The sequence below is a fragment of the Lactuca virosa genome, chromosome 4, assembly GCF_052849685.1.
Source record: "Lactuca virosa cultivar CGN04683 chromosome 4, Lactuca_virosa_CGN04683_v6, whole genome shotgun sequence".
Classification (NCBI taxonomy): domain Eukaryota; kingdom Viridiplantae; phylum Streptophyta; class Magnoliopsida; order Asterales; family Asteraceae; genus Lactuca; species Lactuca virosa.
Window position 1 is genome coordinate 487,680,267 of NC_136429.1, and position 15,156 is coordinate 487,695,422.

The 15,156-nt window shown below is 38.6% G+C and overlaps 1 pseudogene; it reads left to right on the forward strand.

Annotated features, from left to right (window-relative positions):
- Positions 1 to 876: 876 nt before the first annotated feature.
- Positions 877 to 3,452, forward strand: LOC145106917 (DNA repair protein recA homolog 2, mitochondrial-like; annotated as a pseudogene).
- The last annotated feature ends 11,704 nt before the right edge of the window (positions 3,453 to 15,156 follow it).

Consider the following 15,156-nt stretch of genomic DNA (forward strand, 5'->3'; position numbering starts at 1 on the left):
CAACACTTCATCCACCATCACCATTTGCAGCTCTCTCACCCCATCCTCAAGGAAACCGACTAGCTAACCCTCACGAAAACGAAAACGAAAATGACCTATGATTTGGATTATCCGATCGGTGTAAGTCCCAAAGGAGAGGCTCTACTTCTATCACCAATAGCGTCCTCCAACCCTCTCTTCTCATCACCACTCCCTCTATCCCCACTCAGATCCCACACACCGCTGCCCCTAACCTTCTCCTTGAAAACTAAAGCAACGCTCGATGATTCTTCCTCTACCGGTGGTCCTACCTCCGAATCACCCGGGACTAAAATTTTCGAGAACCGACTCTCGTAGGTACGTCTGCGTTATCGGAGTGGCATAGGGAATAAAGTCGACGCACAGAAAAGCAAGAAGTCCGGGAAGAAATCCAGTGGGAGTTCAGGATCTAGGGCAAACATGTACCTCCCACCGGTGCCTTTGAAGGAGCCGATTTCAGTTTGAGTGAAAGTGGATTTCGGGTTCAACCCTTATTCGGAGAGGATGAATGGGTGGGTGGGGCCCTGATAATACCATACGCCGTCGATCATTTTTATTCAGGTTTATGAACTCATCATTTTTCAGCTTTCATCATTTTTATATGAATTTATATGAAATTTTCTTATTTATTTCCACTACAAGTGCTCAACATCTTCAACAAACAGGTCATAAATTAATTAAACTGTGTTTTTGTATGTTAATAAGAATAAATTGACGAGACTAATTTGGTTTGTTTCATGCATGATACATGATACAGGTTCTTAAGGTTTTTCCATACCCAATGACAGTGACCACGTGTAAATTTGGGTGTGGGACTGTGAGATTGTACCTGTGGTAATGTTGGCAGTGGCACACACAATGGGAAACCTTTTGACGAATATAAGTCTTGGAAGAGTTTCGGTTTCATTCACTTACACAATTAAAGCCATGGAGCCATTTTTTACTGTTCTCTTTTCTGCCCTTCTACTTTCAGAGGTCAGTAAAGGCAATTAAGATTCATTTGATCTTAATTCTCCTAATTCTAATTCATATTCTTAATCTAATTCATAACTCGATTTTTAGTTTTGATTCTTTTTTAATGATGTTATCTGCTCCTTAATGGTAAGCTAGACACTTATAATGAACAAGCTTCAATTTTTGACTGTCATAATTAGTGTTTTGCTTACCATTGAAGTCAAAACTTAATGATATCTATATGCTTGTGTATAGACCATAGAGTGCACTTACCTTTGAAGTTTCATATAGTATAGATTTTTTTTTTCAATTTCCTTCAAAGAAGGTAATAGTGGATCATGTAGTTATTTTGAGAATAGTATTTTCTATTGATTTGCATGTTTTAGGATTACTATACTGAAATTCAAATGGATTTTACTTAGGCAATAACAGGGATGTTTATCATGTTTATATGGGTTAATCAAATGAAAACAAAGGTTTTGTAGCTTAAATGCATAAATTGGTTTGTTATTTTCATGCACCTAAACTTAGCCAGAAAAACATGTTAACTAATTTAGTTAAGTAAGTAACAACTTTTGAAATAAATTTCATGGCAATGTAATGGTTATTTTATATGAATATTTTTTTTGTGGGAAAGATATTCTAATATAATATATGGATAGACATTGAATCGTGCATAGTTGGTAGGGATAGACATTGAATCGTGCATAGTTGGTAGGATACACATTGAATCATGCATAGTTGGTAGGGATGATACAGTCATATTAACTTACATCTCAAGGTTAATAGATTAACTTTGTAATAATCTGTAGTTGCCATGCGGAATTGGATTCCAATTTCTGCCAAATCCCATGGAGGGTCATTATGAAGTTGTGATCAGCTTATCTGAGGGTGTATAAATCTGTCCATGTCAGTTATAATCTCATCTTCGTCTAATTTTCTTGTCATTTACTATTATATTCTTACAGTTGTAGCTTCAGACCCAGAAGATGATAAACTTCATGATGATATTAAAGCTGTAGAAAAGCATACATCTTTTCATTCAGCCATATCAGAACTTGCAGGTCATTTTGATGGGGAATCTATGTTGTTCTTGCAGAGATTTTTTCGCACAAGAGTGAAACATGTAGTATCCATAGGTTCCTTGAAGCTTGATCTTGCTCTTGGAATTGGAGGATTACCAAACGTAATTAGTAGCTTCTTATATGGTATTAGCAAATTACACACATACATAATAGTTAATCATTGTGAACCCTTGAATAATAACAACCAAACTGTACACTACAGGGAAGAATTGTTGAGGTTTATGGGCAAAAGGGATCAGGCAAGACAACACTTGCTTTGAATGTAAACAAGGAAGCTTAAAAGCTTGGAGGTGCGTTCCAGTGTTCTTTAATTCCACATATAAACAATGCTGGTGTTTCACATTTTATGATGATTAGAAGTTATTTTTGGTAGGTTATTGTGATTACTTGGATGTGGAGAATGCACTGGACCCACTGCTGCTTGAAACAATTTGTGTAAATACCAAAAGTATTCTCATCTCAAAACCAAATTCTGCTGAAAATTTGCTAAGTATTGTTGACACTCTCACACAGAGTGGAGCAGTTGATGTGATTTTCATCGACAGTGTAAGGAAAAATCTTTGCAAAAGACATGAATGCCCTCCTCTCTTCTTCATCAAACTCACCCCTACAAATCTTTTGTCCAATTGTTGTCTTGTTTTTCTAATTCATTGACTTTATTTTTATAGGTTTCTACACTCATCCCACAACGTGAAATTACAGGTGTAATAAGTGACAATATCATTGAGACACAATCACGAATAATGACACGAGCACTTCGTAAGATTCATTATTATTTATATCGTTCAGATACTCTTATTATATTTATAAATCAAGTTAGTATATTATATATAGCTATAAAATCAGTTTAAATAGTTTTAAATATGTCATAATTTACTCTTGTTTTTAGGTGAGATCAAATTTGAGATCACGCCAAGAGGGACTTAAAGTAAATGAGGTGACATGTGGTGGAAACGCCTTGCTATTTTATTCAGTTGTACGGATGAGAACTGCTAGAAAAGGATTGCTCAAGACTCAGGAAAAGGTTTAAAATAATAATAATTGTTTTATTATAATGATAATGATAATAATAAAAGGAAATTTATCTATTTTCAGATTACTGGTCTTGGTATATGTGTGGAGGTGGTAAAGAATAAGCTAGCACCTGCTATGAAAAAGGCAGAGCTGGAGATTGAGTTTGGAAGAGGCATATCTCGTGCATCTAAGGTGCTAAAATTGGGTTGTGAACATGGGGTTGTCTTAAAAGAAGGAAATAGTTACTTCATAGATGGAGAAGTTATCAATGGTAAGATGCAAGTTGAAACTTATTTGATTCAGAATACAATAATTTGTGATAAGTTGGTAAAGACTCTACGAAGACACTTGTTTCGAATTGCACAAGATTCTGAATCATGATACAAATACTTCAGAAAGATTGATGAAAAAATAAGTTGCAATTTGTTTGACATGCATTGTATTAGGGTATTGTTTATTCCGGGAATATTTCAGTCATTTAGTTATTCTTGGCAAACTACTAATAAGATGCATTTATTGTATGTTAACTTTTAACTAATATATTTTCCGAATTTTTTTAGTTACTATTAGTCTTTGTTGATTTTTAACTAAAATATATTGCAAATAATTTCGAGTAGTTCAGGTGGTAATCCAGAGTGACTCTTCTCATTATCTTTTGTATGCTTTCACACCTTCTCATCCTTCAGGTGGATTTTTTTTAGCTATGCATTTTGATTTAAGGGTTTATGTCACATTTGATATTTTACTAATTACGCTTTTATGTAGGGAGTAGAAAAAGGGGAACACTTTGCATGACACTCATTGGTTTTCTTTTCTGATTTGAACTGCTAGACACTCTCCTGCAAATTCAAAAAGAAGATGACACAGGCAAGGAGTATCCTTTGTAAACATAGTATGCATACTTAGAGTATGGCATAATTGTTGTTTGGAAAAACATAGTGTACATGCTTGGAGCATGGGACAACTAATGTTTTAATTCAAGCATAAAGTTGATTAATCGAAACATAAATAATGAGTAATCAATATGGTGCTTAAATAAAAGGTGTTTTATTTACACTCAAAGTGTTGGGGCCATATAAGATTAGTATTATTCTTGTGTTTCACTTTGCATGTTTTGACTTCCAGAATAATTATGTTATGGTATATATCATATTATTCAAACCATCCACAGTCAGTCATATGTTGGAAGTAGATATGAATCAAGACTGTCATGAATTTGGCTTGTATGATTTGTCTAAAGTGCTTTAGACAAAGCAATGGTTGCTACAACATTCATGAGTACTCATAAGGGCTGAGTATTGGATTCAACCCACGCTCACTTGCATCACTTCATGGAATTTATCTCGAGTGATCGTGAGACGGTAATATCATATAAATCTTCAAACCTAGAGATATGAGTTGTTGACTATGAGTTGGTTATTCATTGATTGTACGAAAACGCATTGGTAACTCGATGTTATAAAACGTGCCTTTGTGAATAATTCAACAAGTAGTTAGTACAAGCATATCAGTCGAAGTTTATCTGTTCCTTCTAGAAATAGAAGCGATATCTGGGCCCCTTGATGATTTGGTTTTGACTCATGTACCGGGCCCGGTCAGAACCTAATTGATGTGTTCAATTTAGTTCTATGTCGAAACAAATCAGAGATCGAGAAACAAATGCTGGACAATAAGTAAGACCATGTTCCATGTTTTTGTCCGGCTGATATCATGAGAACAGAGGATTATATGATCACTTATCTTAAATGGCGTATCATCATCATCTCAGTTCCGAGAGACTTTGAAAGAGCTACGATTGCTAGTCGGATTTTGAAGTCATATTTGCAAATATAGTTATTAGACTTATCCAAGTGGGAGACTGTTGGATATAGTGTCTAAGTCCATAACTTTATTTGGTATGTACTTGACCCGACCCGGCATGGTCCATTTGGGTTGCATGACATTGCAATACTTGGATAGACTAAATGAGAGAATAAGGCACTTATGATTATTAATATATTATAAGTTCTAATATATTAATAATAGTATTATTTAATTAGTATTGATCAAGTATTAATCTAGTATTAATTTGGTGATCAAAGTGAGACTAATTAAATATATAGGGTTGATTATGACAATCATCAATTCTTTTATGGTGGATTAATGATCCATGGTTTATGGGTTGGGTTATAACCATATGGAGCTCCATGGATAGTCCATGGGAGTTACAAACCCATGGGTCATGGGAAATCAAGAGTCATGACAATTAAGGGCATTCATGTGTAAACCCTAATTGTGACAACACTATAAAAGAAACCCTATGGCTAGCAAAATCAAGACCTAGTGGACATAGTGTTACTAGAGAGGGCATAACCGATTTTGAGTGCTAGAAGTATTCTCTCAAGTTATTCCAAGTCTTGTGGTGTTGTGTGAAGCATTTGAGGCACAACATTTGGGGTGCTAGGCTCACAAAGTCTTGAAGGAATCCAAGCAACAACAAGGTATGTATTTCTACTAGTTTTATGTTTTATGTAATCCCCATGCCATGCTAGTTAGGAAATAACCTTGAAAAAGAAATTTTGCATGTATATAGAGAAAACATAGATTCAAGGTTATTAGGGTTGCATGTCCACTTAGGAAGTGTTAGAATGCTCAAAAACCATCAACGTCATATATGCATATCGTAAATGGTTGCTGAAGTTTATGACACGCAAATGCGTGTCATCTTCATTTATGACAAGGGGCTTTAATGATACGCAATGTGTGTCCTAAAGGCGCGTCGTAAGGTTACGACACGCAAATGCATGTCGTCTTCCTTTATGACAGGGCCTTCCTTGATACGCATTGCGTGTCGTAAATCAGCGTCGTAAATGCGTGTTGTTATTGTGCATCGTAAATGCGCATCGTAAATGCGCGTCGTAAATAGACGACGCACAAAAGCGTGTCTTCTCTCGTTATGACATGGCCTTCCTTGACACACATTTGCACGTCGTTTGAGCATTTTACAACACGCATTGTGCGTCTTAAAAGGCTGTTTTTCTAGTAGTGGCTGTTGATGATATGTCATGGGATGACTTCTCGACCAAGTTTCGAGCTGAGTTTGCACCAACAATTGAGGTACAATAGTTGGCGTGAGAGTTTCTAGATATGCGCCAGACTACTGAGACGGTGGCAGAGATCACTGCTAAATTCCGGGAGAGGGCTTTATTGGTACCGCAATATGCAGCAGATGAGGAGATGAAAAACGTGAGCCATGAGGTATCATGATATGCTGTGGGATGATATCAGGGAGTTCATGAGTATCTCGGGGTGCGAGACCCTGAATGATATGATCTATAGAGCCCGAGAGTGGGAGATTGATTTAGTACACATTGGGAAGAGGGGGTCGGATTAGGTGCAAACATTGGAGGGTCCCAGGAAGAGACCCAAGACTTCTGACCAGCGTTTGAGAGGCCAGCAGGGCCGGAGTCAGTGCTGCACGTGCGGGAAACTGCATGGTGGAGTTTGTCGTTCAAGGGGTTTGGGCTGCTACATTTGTGGCAGGGTTGTTCATGTCAGAAGGGATTGTCCTCAGGGGGCAAACCCATTATGCTTTCACTGCGATCAGGTGGGCCACAAGAAGGCCGACTATCTGATGTTGTCAGGAGGAGCAGTGAGTGCACCTGCTCCGGCTACTTTGAGGATCATTGATGGAAAAGAGGCTAGGGCAGGAGCCCCAGCGGGGATGATTCAGGCTTTGCAGTGTCAAACGACGTAGGCCAGGACTCCAACAGGCGATGATGCGGGCATGTATCTTTAACCTTCTGTTCGGTTTTATCTATATTTTATTGTTGGAATCATGCATCGTTTTGGATAAGCGTATCTCTGGTTTATTTCTCTACTTATGTTTGGGTTATATCTTCAAGAAATGTTATATTCCATTTGCATGCGATGAATGTTTAGTGGTTTAGGGAAGGGTTGTTTCATTTATAGCGGGTTTTGAGTGTTCGGTATGATATTGCTTTGTAGTCGAGATCGGTTCAAGGGCATTGTGTGAAAGGTTTATGGTCAAGATTCAGCGGGTTAGTTATCCAGTATCGCCAGGATTTAGTGGTTTTTTTAGCATTTGACCTTGGATTGGCTTTTGGGGGTGCCGAGGGAAGTGGTATCTTACTAAGTTTCTGGTTGGAATATCCATCCTATGGACTTCAAGATTTGAGTGTGATATCACTTTAAGTGTCTGGGGGTTAGCAGTGTTGCTGGGATTCGGGAAATGTCCAGCTGGTCTTTAGGGTTGTGCGGTCTTTTGGGATGGTTAGTGATGGATCATTAGCGTTGGTAAGTGCTGGTTATCAGCATATCTATCATTGGAGGGTAAAAAGGGTTGGGAATCCTTCCAACCTTGTGTGTTGTAAGAGTGTAGTCGAATCAAAGTGGGGGAGAATCGTTCAGGTATTCAGGAACAGAAGCGATTTTGAAACTAGGATGAGTTTCGCATCCCCGTCGGGGAGGAAGGCGACCCAAGTGGTTGTCTGGATTGAGGAGTGTGTGAGTTGGAAGTTCGGGAAACTTCCCAATGATGGGTTCATGTCTTCTTAGTGTCTGGTAGCAGGCTTTAGGGGACCCAGGTTGGAGTTCCAGTGATGACCCGAGTTCGGCGTGGCGTATGGTCGAGTGTATGCTCGACTCTGGGAGTGTTCGAATTGATAGATTAGTGGTAAGTCATCGGGTTGCGATTATGGTAAAGTGGAATTGTTGTAAGACTATAGGGTGGCCCGTAAAATTCACTAGTTAGCAGTTAGTGTAGAAGTATTGTAACACTGCGGGGTGGATCGTTGCATTCACTAGTGGTTAGTTGGTGTGGGGGTGTTGTAAGACTGCGGGGTGGCCCGTAGCATTCACCAGTCCCTGTTCAGCGGTGAGATTGTGGAAATTATGTTACTTGCTGATGGATTTCTTCAGATGGTTTAGGTCAAGGCGAGTCTAAGATGGTTTGGGTAAATATTGTCGGTCGAAGTTCTCTTTCGGAAGTCGTGTGGGGCGACAGTAAGGTTGTTCTTTGGCTCAGGAACGAGGCCGGAACCCGGTATTCCAGATAGTTGGCATATAAGTTGGGACCAGGGAGGTCTCGGTTACCATTGGAAAGCAGATAGGAGGCAACGTGATGTTTCAGGCAGTAGTAGTGATCTGGGGATTCATGTGTGTGGAGTAGCTTGTGGATCGAAAGTGCTAAGTCACTTGCAGTTTGGATTAAATAATCTCAGAGTAATTGATTTGACCCTGTTGCGCAACTCTCGTTTGAGTATAACCGCTGCAGGGATGAACCTTCTACTCTAAGGATTATCTGAGCCTTCTCTCAAGTATAAGGTGTTAGGAGCTCAGGTTGAGAGTTTGCTTGTCTGTTATCGTCTGATCGGGGGTGATCCCCAGTTTTGATAGTGGATACCTCAGCTGGGCTGTAGGTGCAGGGTAAGAGTGTGGTTCAGTTTAATATTAGATCGGATTGTTTTCATTGCGGTGATGTCCTTTTGGTGCGGGATTAGAGTGTCGGCGTTTGGCCGAGAAGCGAAGACCGATTGATTCCGTGGATTTTTGTTCATCTTGGTTGCTGTGGAGGAGTGTATCATGAAGTAGAAGCGGGAGCTGATTTCAGGGACGAAATCTAATTTAAGTGGGGGAGAATTGTAACATTCCGTTTAAAATTAAATAAATAAATAAAATTAAATAAATAAAATAAATAAATAAATAACCCTGAAAACTCCGAGATGTATTTTATATTTTATTTTAGCCCTAAGGCGTATTAATTAGCGGGGTGTACAACTTGGGGGTGTTAAAAGTTATATTTTTTGGATATTAAAGGTTAAATTGAAACATTTGGACTTGGATTGAAAGGATTCTTGTAAGCAAGAGGCTATAGGGTAAATTAGGGACTTAATTTTAAAGATTTTTGGGATGGAGTGACTGGAAGCGTCAAATGGAGTGAATTTTTAGTTGGAGACGGGGATTATGCCCGTCACCCTCCTTGCATCTCACTCACTCGGAAAACCATAACCATACAAATCACTCTTTTAGTCGCCACCCTTATACCCTCCTCACTTCTAGCCGTTGTCGCACCCTTATTGTCATCGCGAACCACCAAGAGAGTCGAGCACCACCGCTGCTGTTGCCGGCGATAGCGAAGATCGGTGAAGCGTGGCCACTATGGCCTCTTCCTGTCCGGTAATGGTATCATCCCTTCCCACTCCCCTTGCTCTTCTGTTTCTTCATTCCACCATCGCCACCGCTGCTCCGGCGGCTGTCCCGTCGCTAAATCCTTCCGTCAATTGTACATCACCGTGAGTGGGTGGCTGCGTGGTGTTCACATTAGCTTGTATGCATGTATGTTTTGTTGCTGCAAAACCCTCTTCTCTCCTCCGCTTCTTCTCTAATGCAACCGTTCGTCTGATTGTCGCCATAACGACCTCCAACCACCACCTGCCACCACGATGGTGGCGGTGTTGTGTGTGTTATCTGTGTTTGTGGTGATGTGGTGTTTGTGTGCGTGTGTTGTAATGGTATGGGGTTGTAGGGGCATTTCTTGGCCGGAGAACCGGAGAAAAACCCACCACCACCACCATGAGGTGGTGGCTGCCACCTCATGCCACCGTTCAGTCGCCACCAGTCGCCACCTTGGGTGGCTGTGTGCTTCTATGTGTTTGGACCTACAACTTACAACTTACACCATAAAAATGGTGGTTGCCGCCTCCTGCCGCCATGGACCGCCGCCGACCACCACTGCCCGAGGTGGCAGTGGGTGGTGCCCGATTTATTTTATATATATATATATATATATATATATATATATATATATATATATATATATATATATATATAAATTAATTCGCTGGTCGTCTAAATTAAGGTTAGAAACCCTAATTAGGGTTTAGAAAACCCTAGTTTTTGGAGTTGGTCGGGACCCACGTTAAGATGTTAATTAAATTTAAAAAAATACTTAATAATTCCTTGACAATTAACTTAATGGGATTTGGGCTTAATGGATTAAGTCCTTAATGGGTTAAGTTTTCTTACTTAATCCTAATCGTCATTTTATGTGAAAACCATAATTTTGTCTGGGCTTTCAGTTGGGCCTTCGTTTTAGGGCTTAGGTGTTTGGGTTCTTGTTGGGCCATCTGAGAACAGGTGTATGGACTAGGATATGTGTATGGGTTTAGGGTAAGGCCCATGTGAGGGATTTGGGCCTAATTTGGAAAATTGGGCCATATATTGGGCGTTGGTTGATTGTTTGGCTTTTGGGCCTTCAGATTGTGAGTTGGGCCTTGGGCTTGGATCAAGCTAGGTTGGGGGTAAAATGGTATTTTTACCCGAAGTATGGATTTATGGTTATGCATTGGATCCCAATTATTAATTGGGTGTTGTTTTGATGTTGACAGTTCGGGGATCAGTTAGCCAGCAGCTAGAGTTTTATCCGCAGACTTCAGCAGTGTGAGGTGAGTCTCCTCATTGTTCTATGGGTCGAAGTCACCAATGTCGGGCCATTTGGTTTGTGTGTAGTAGGAAGACCAAGGGGTGCCCATTTGGCAATCTGTATTCAAGACAAGATTCTGAACTCTGGCAATTAATTGGTTAGGAATGGTAGAATTATATGCTAGTTATCTTTGTGATGCTTGCATTGAAGATCAGGAGGTGACTCCTGACACTTGTCTGTAAGACCTAGGGTTGTGGCCCCCGGCCAGGCAAGGAAGACCACGAGGCGGCTCGTGGCATAATGGCAAGACTATGAATGGCCCATAGCACTCTTATTGATTGACTGGATATATATGTTATGTATGGCTTGTTTGATATGTATGGTATGTGTTATTTGGGGAACTCACTAAACTTTGTTCTTATAGTTGTGGTTTATGGTTTCAGGTACTCCATTTTTCAAATGAAAGAGCTCGGGACCATCGCAGCGTATACACCCGTGTTTTCCGCAATACATGATCTTTGGGATTGGACTCTGATAATTGTTTTATTTGAAATGTTATTCAATGTTTTGAATAACATTACAATAGTATTTTTATTATATTGAAAATAAAATTTTTACCCTGGATTTTTGGGTCGTTACATATCCTTTATCCCATCCATTTGAATTCAACCCGGTAGATATCGATTATCAATTATATCTTGCTATATAATTCCTAGATTTATGGGATATACAATAACAAATTTAATTAGACATGTTTGATCCCATCTATGCCTCGAAACTTTCTTCCATAGGTATCCTTTATCACAAAAGATTTCCGATCAAATCATCCAACTTGAAAAACTTGTGTAATCGGCGGCCTTTAACTTGGTTATAGAAATCGCGAAGGCACCCCAACCATCAAAAGACAACGCTAAGCGGTTAGGTATCCTTTATCTCACTAGTGCACACAAGAGATGTGCGGGTGTTTTTTAAAAGGATTGCATAGAATTAAGGTTTGTAAAATAAGGGTATTTATATGTTTTATAATTTTAGTTTAAAAACATATGATATCACGGTTATTACATGCATATAATCAACCATGGTATCAATTTTCAAAAGAAAATCACTTTTAAAGGTTCTATATAAAAGCTAGTTTTTATATAATTTGATCTAATTCAATTTTAATAACCGGTATTAATTTTGAGTACAGTTGAACCTTATATATCTTTAATAAAACTTCATTTTATTACTTATATATATGGAGTTTGTATAAGTTACAAAAATTACAATTTTAAAACTTATAATGGAGTATTTCAAAATTTGCCGTTATTAACGATTTTATAAAACTGAGTTTTATTTTTAAAATAATAACTTGTTACATCTTATGTCCAATTTTGAAAACCCAAAATCCATGTGATGTTTATTTTGTCCAAAATTATTTTAGCATGTGAAAAACTAATTTATCAACCACACATAACAATTGTATAAAATGAACAACACAAACATGCATTAAAAGATATGTGCATAAACATAGCCAACGAATGACATTTTGTATGAGCTTACACAAAAGATGTCAAGTCCATTTCTAAAGGGCCATTTAAGAGAACCAAAAATCTTCATGTAATGTTGTTGAAGAAGCTTCCACTTGAGTAAACAACAATTGTTTGGAAAGGATTGAAAAAACTTCTTGAAGGCTAAAATTAAGCAACTATCGCTAAAAGTCGAACAGCCCTTTGTAAACAGCATTAGTGACACTTTTTAGAAAATGTCACTGAAAATCCTACACGCCTTTTAAACTCAAAATTTGCTCTTTTGTCTTCAAAAATGGTTCCAACTTCATTTCTTGTTACATTTTGTACAAATAAATTATTTCTAAAAACTAATCTATTTAATTATTACATACCATGTGAATAAATAAATTATTACAACCATTTGTACAATAAAAAGAACAAACACCACAACACAACAATCATAATGATACTTGGCTCGTTTATGCACATAATATACATCAATATACACATAAAACATCTTGTGTTTTTCTAAGACAACTTTTAAATGACAAAAGATGCATGAAACTTTTGTCATATAAAATAACAAATATAAAGTTGTCATAGAAAATATGTATGAACTTATTTTTATACAAAAACAAGTTATCCATATTCTTCAAAAACTAAGATTTCCAAAAATCAAAAAATCTAACCAAACTTGCAAGATGGCTATGATATCAATTGTTGGGTTTTAGTTCAAAAATAGTTTCATAAACTAGAAAATTATGGCAACGGAAGACTTCAAATTTTGAAATAACATAAACATTTTATACCCACTGTAACATCCCGACTCCCAGGTATAATATTAAATTAATTTATATTCATTTTGAGAAGGCAACTCGACGAGTTGGAGGCCCCCAACTCGTCGAGTAAAAATTGAGATAGCCACGCGGATTTTAGAGTCAACTCGACGAGTTGGAGGACCCAACTCAACGAGTATGAGCTGAGCGAGAAAACCCTAATTTTCAAGGGTTGCACCCAATTTATAGGACCTTAAGTCCTTTACCCCGCCTCCCTCGTCACCGAATCACCCTGAGAGAAACCCTAATCGAGCTATTATCATCTGTGAGAGAGAGAGAGAGAGAGAGAGAGGCTAAGAGAGTGGGTTTTGGTGCATTCTTTGAAGGAGCTTGAGGGGCAAAAGTATTGGAACAAGAAGGAGTCATTGGATCCGGAATTTATTCAGTGGTAGCAGCCATTTGGAGGTAAAAAGGCAGTACCTTGACCACTTGTTTGTTAGATCTCTCCATTAGAGAGTTTAGGGCCATTTCTACTGTCTTTTTGAGTCATTTAGTTGTTTGGACATGCTATGAAGATGAGACTTCAGATCTGGACGTTCTTAGCCACTTTAGGCTTATAGTTTCAAGATTTATCAAGCGTTGGCCAACTTCCATACCTTGAACCCTTGTTCAGATTTGTTTTGGCAAACTTAGCCCCTATATGCCATACATGTACATAAAGCTTGCAGCTTTACATGGTATTCTAGCCCTAGGAGTCTAGATCTAGAGTTTGGGGCCTTAGTTCTGCTTAAAAGCATCTGAATGAGAGAATGGTCTGAAGGAACTTGACGAGTTGGTGAGCCAACTTGACGATTTGGTTAGGGTTTTCCCCGAGAGTCTGGACGCGTTACAAACTCAGCAAGTTGGTGAGACAAATCGGTGAGTTGATTTGGATTTCCTCGATATTTTAGAGAAACAAAGGAACTCGACGCGTCGCATAGATGCACTCGACGAGTTGGGTCAACATGGACTGTTGACTTGAGGGTTGACTTTCGTTGACTTTTAGGGTTTGGTCAAGTTGTGGACTTTAGAGACTATGGAGGGGTAAAATGGTCTTTCACCCTTTCCAATAGTTAGTAAAAGGGTTAGCTTAACATCATTAGAGTCGTGGTTATAAATTGTTAATTAGAGATGATTATGATATGTAGGCGGAGTCTAGACCGATGATTTGAGTACGAGACCTACTTGCTTACTTATGAGGTGAGTCTTCTCACTATACTTACCTGAGTAGTAGTATTGTGTGACCGGAGGATCTTATTTGAGTTATTGACCGGAGGGTCTTATGTGCTTATACTGAGCTATGTGATATAATGCAATTTGTCTTTGTGATTTATGTTGTATATTATTCTGTGCCTTATTGAGTTAGGACAGGAGGGTCCAAACCGAGTTGTGAGACCGGAGGGTCCTCACTGAGATACCAGGCTTGAGGGTCCAACCCGAGTTGTGAGACCGGAGGGTCTTCACTGAGACACATGACCGGAGGGTATCGAGATATTGGCATGAGATGCTAAGTATTTGTGTGTGGTATTTTGGGGAACCCACTAAGCTTCGTGCTTACAGTGTTGTGTGAAATGTGTTTCAGGTACCTCATAGGATCGCGGGAAGGCGCCGACATGATTGTACACACCAGCTTGAGATTATGTTTTGAGGATTCTGGGATATTGTCAAACATTTTTTTTGTCTTGGGTTCATGAAATGTGAAACTGTGTTTTGCGTGGTTTTTAAAATGAAAAATTTATTTGAAAATCTAGAGCATTACAAGTTGGTATCAGAGCCTTGGTTTGAGGGATTCAGAAGTACCCTTGGGTATTTCTAGACTCAAACTGAGGATTTGAGGAATTTTCTAAAGAGAAATGATTTTCAAAACGAGATGAAGCAATGTGTATAATCTGCCAGAGGCAACGGTGATTTTCCCAAAATACCCTTATTTGTTTATTGTAACACCGTAAATTTTCAACTAAAATTTTCATTTTCAAAATCACATAATTTCAAGTTATCACTTTTCAAAAACCACAATTGTTTAAATTATCACAAAACACAAATCAATAATTGTTTGAGAATGATTCAGGATCCTCTAAAACATAAACTCCATCACGTGTGTACAATCAAGTCGGCGCCTTCCCGTGATCCTAAGAAGTACCTGAAACACATATCATATAAGACGGTAAGCACAAAGCTTAGTGAGTTCCCCAAAATACCGCACACAAATCGTTAGCCTCCAACGGCTATATCTCGATACAGACCCTCCGTTAGATGTATCTCAGTGGAGGCCCTTTGGTCCCACAAGTCGAGTTGGACCCTCCGGTCCTAACTCAATAAGGCCCAGAACAATATATAGCATAAATCACAAAGACATA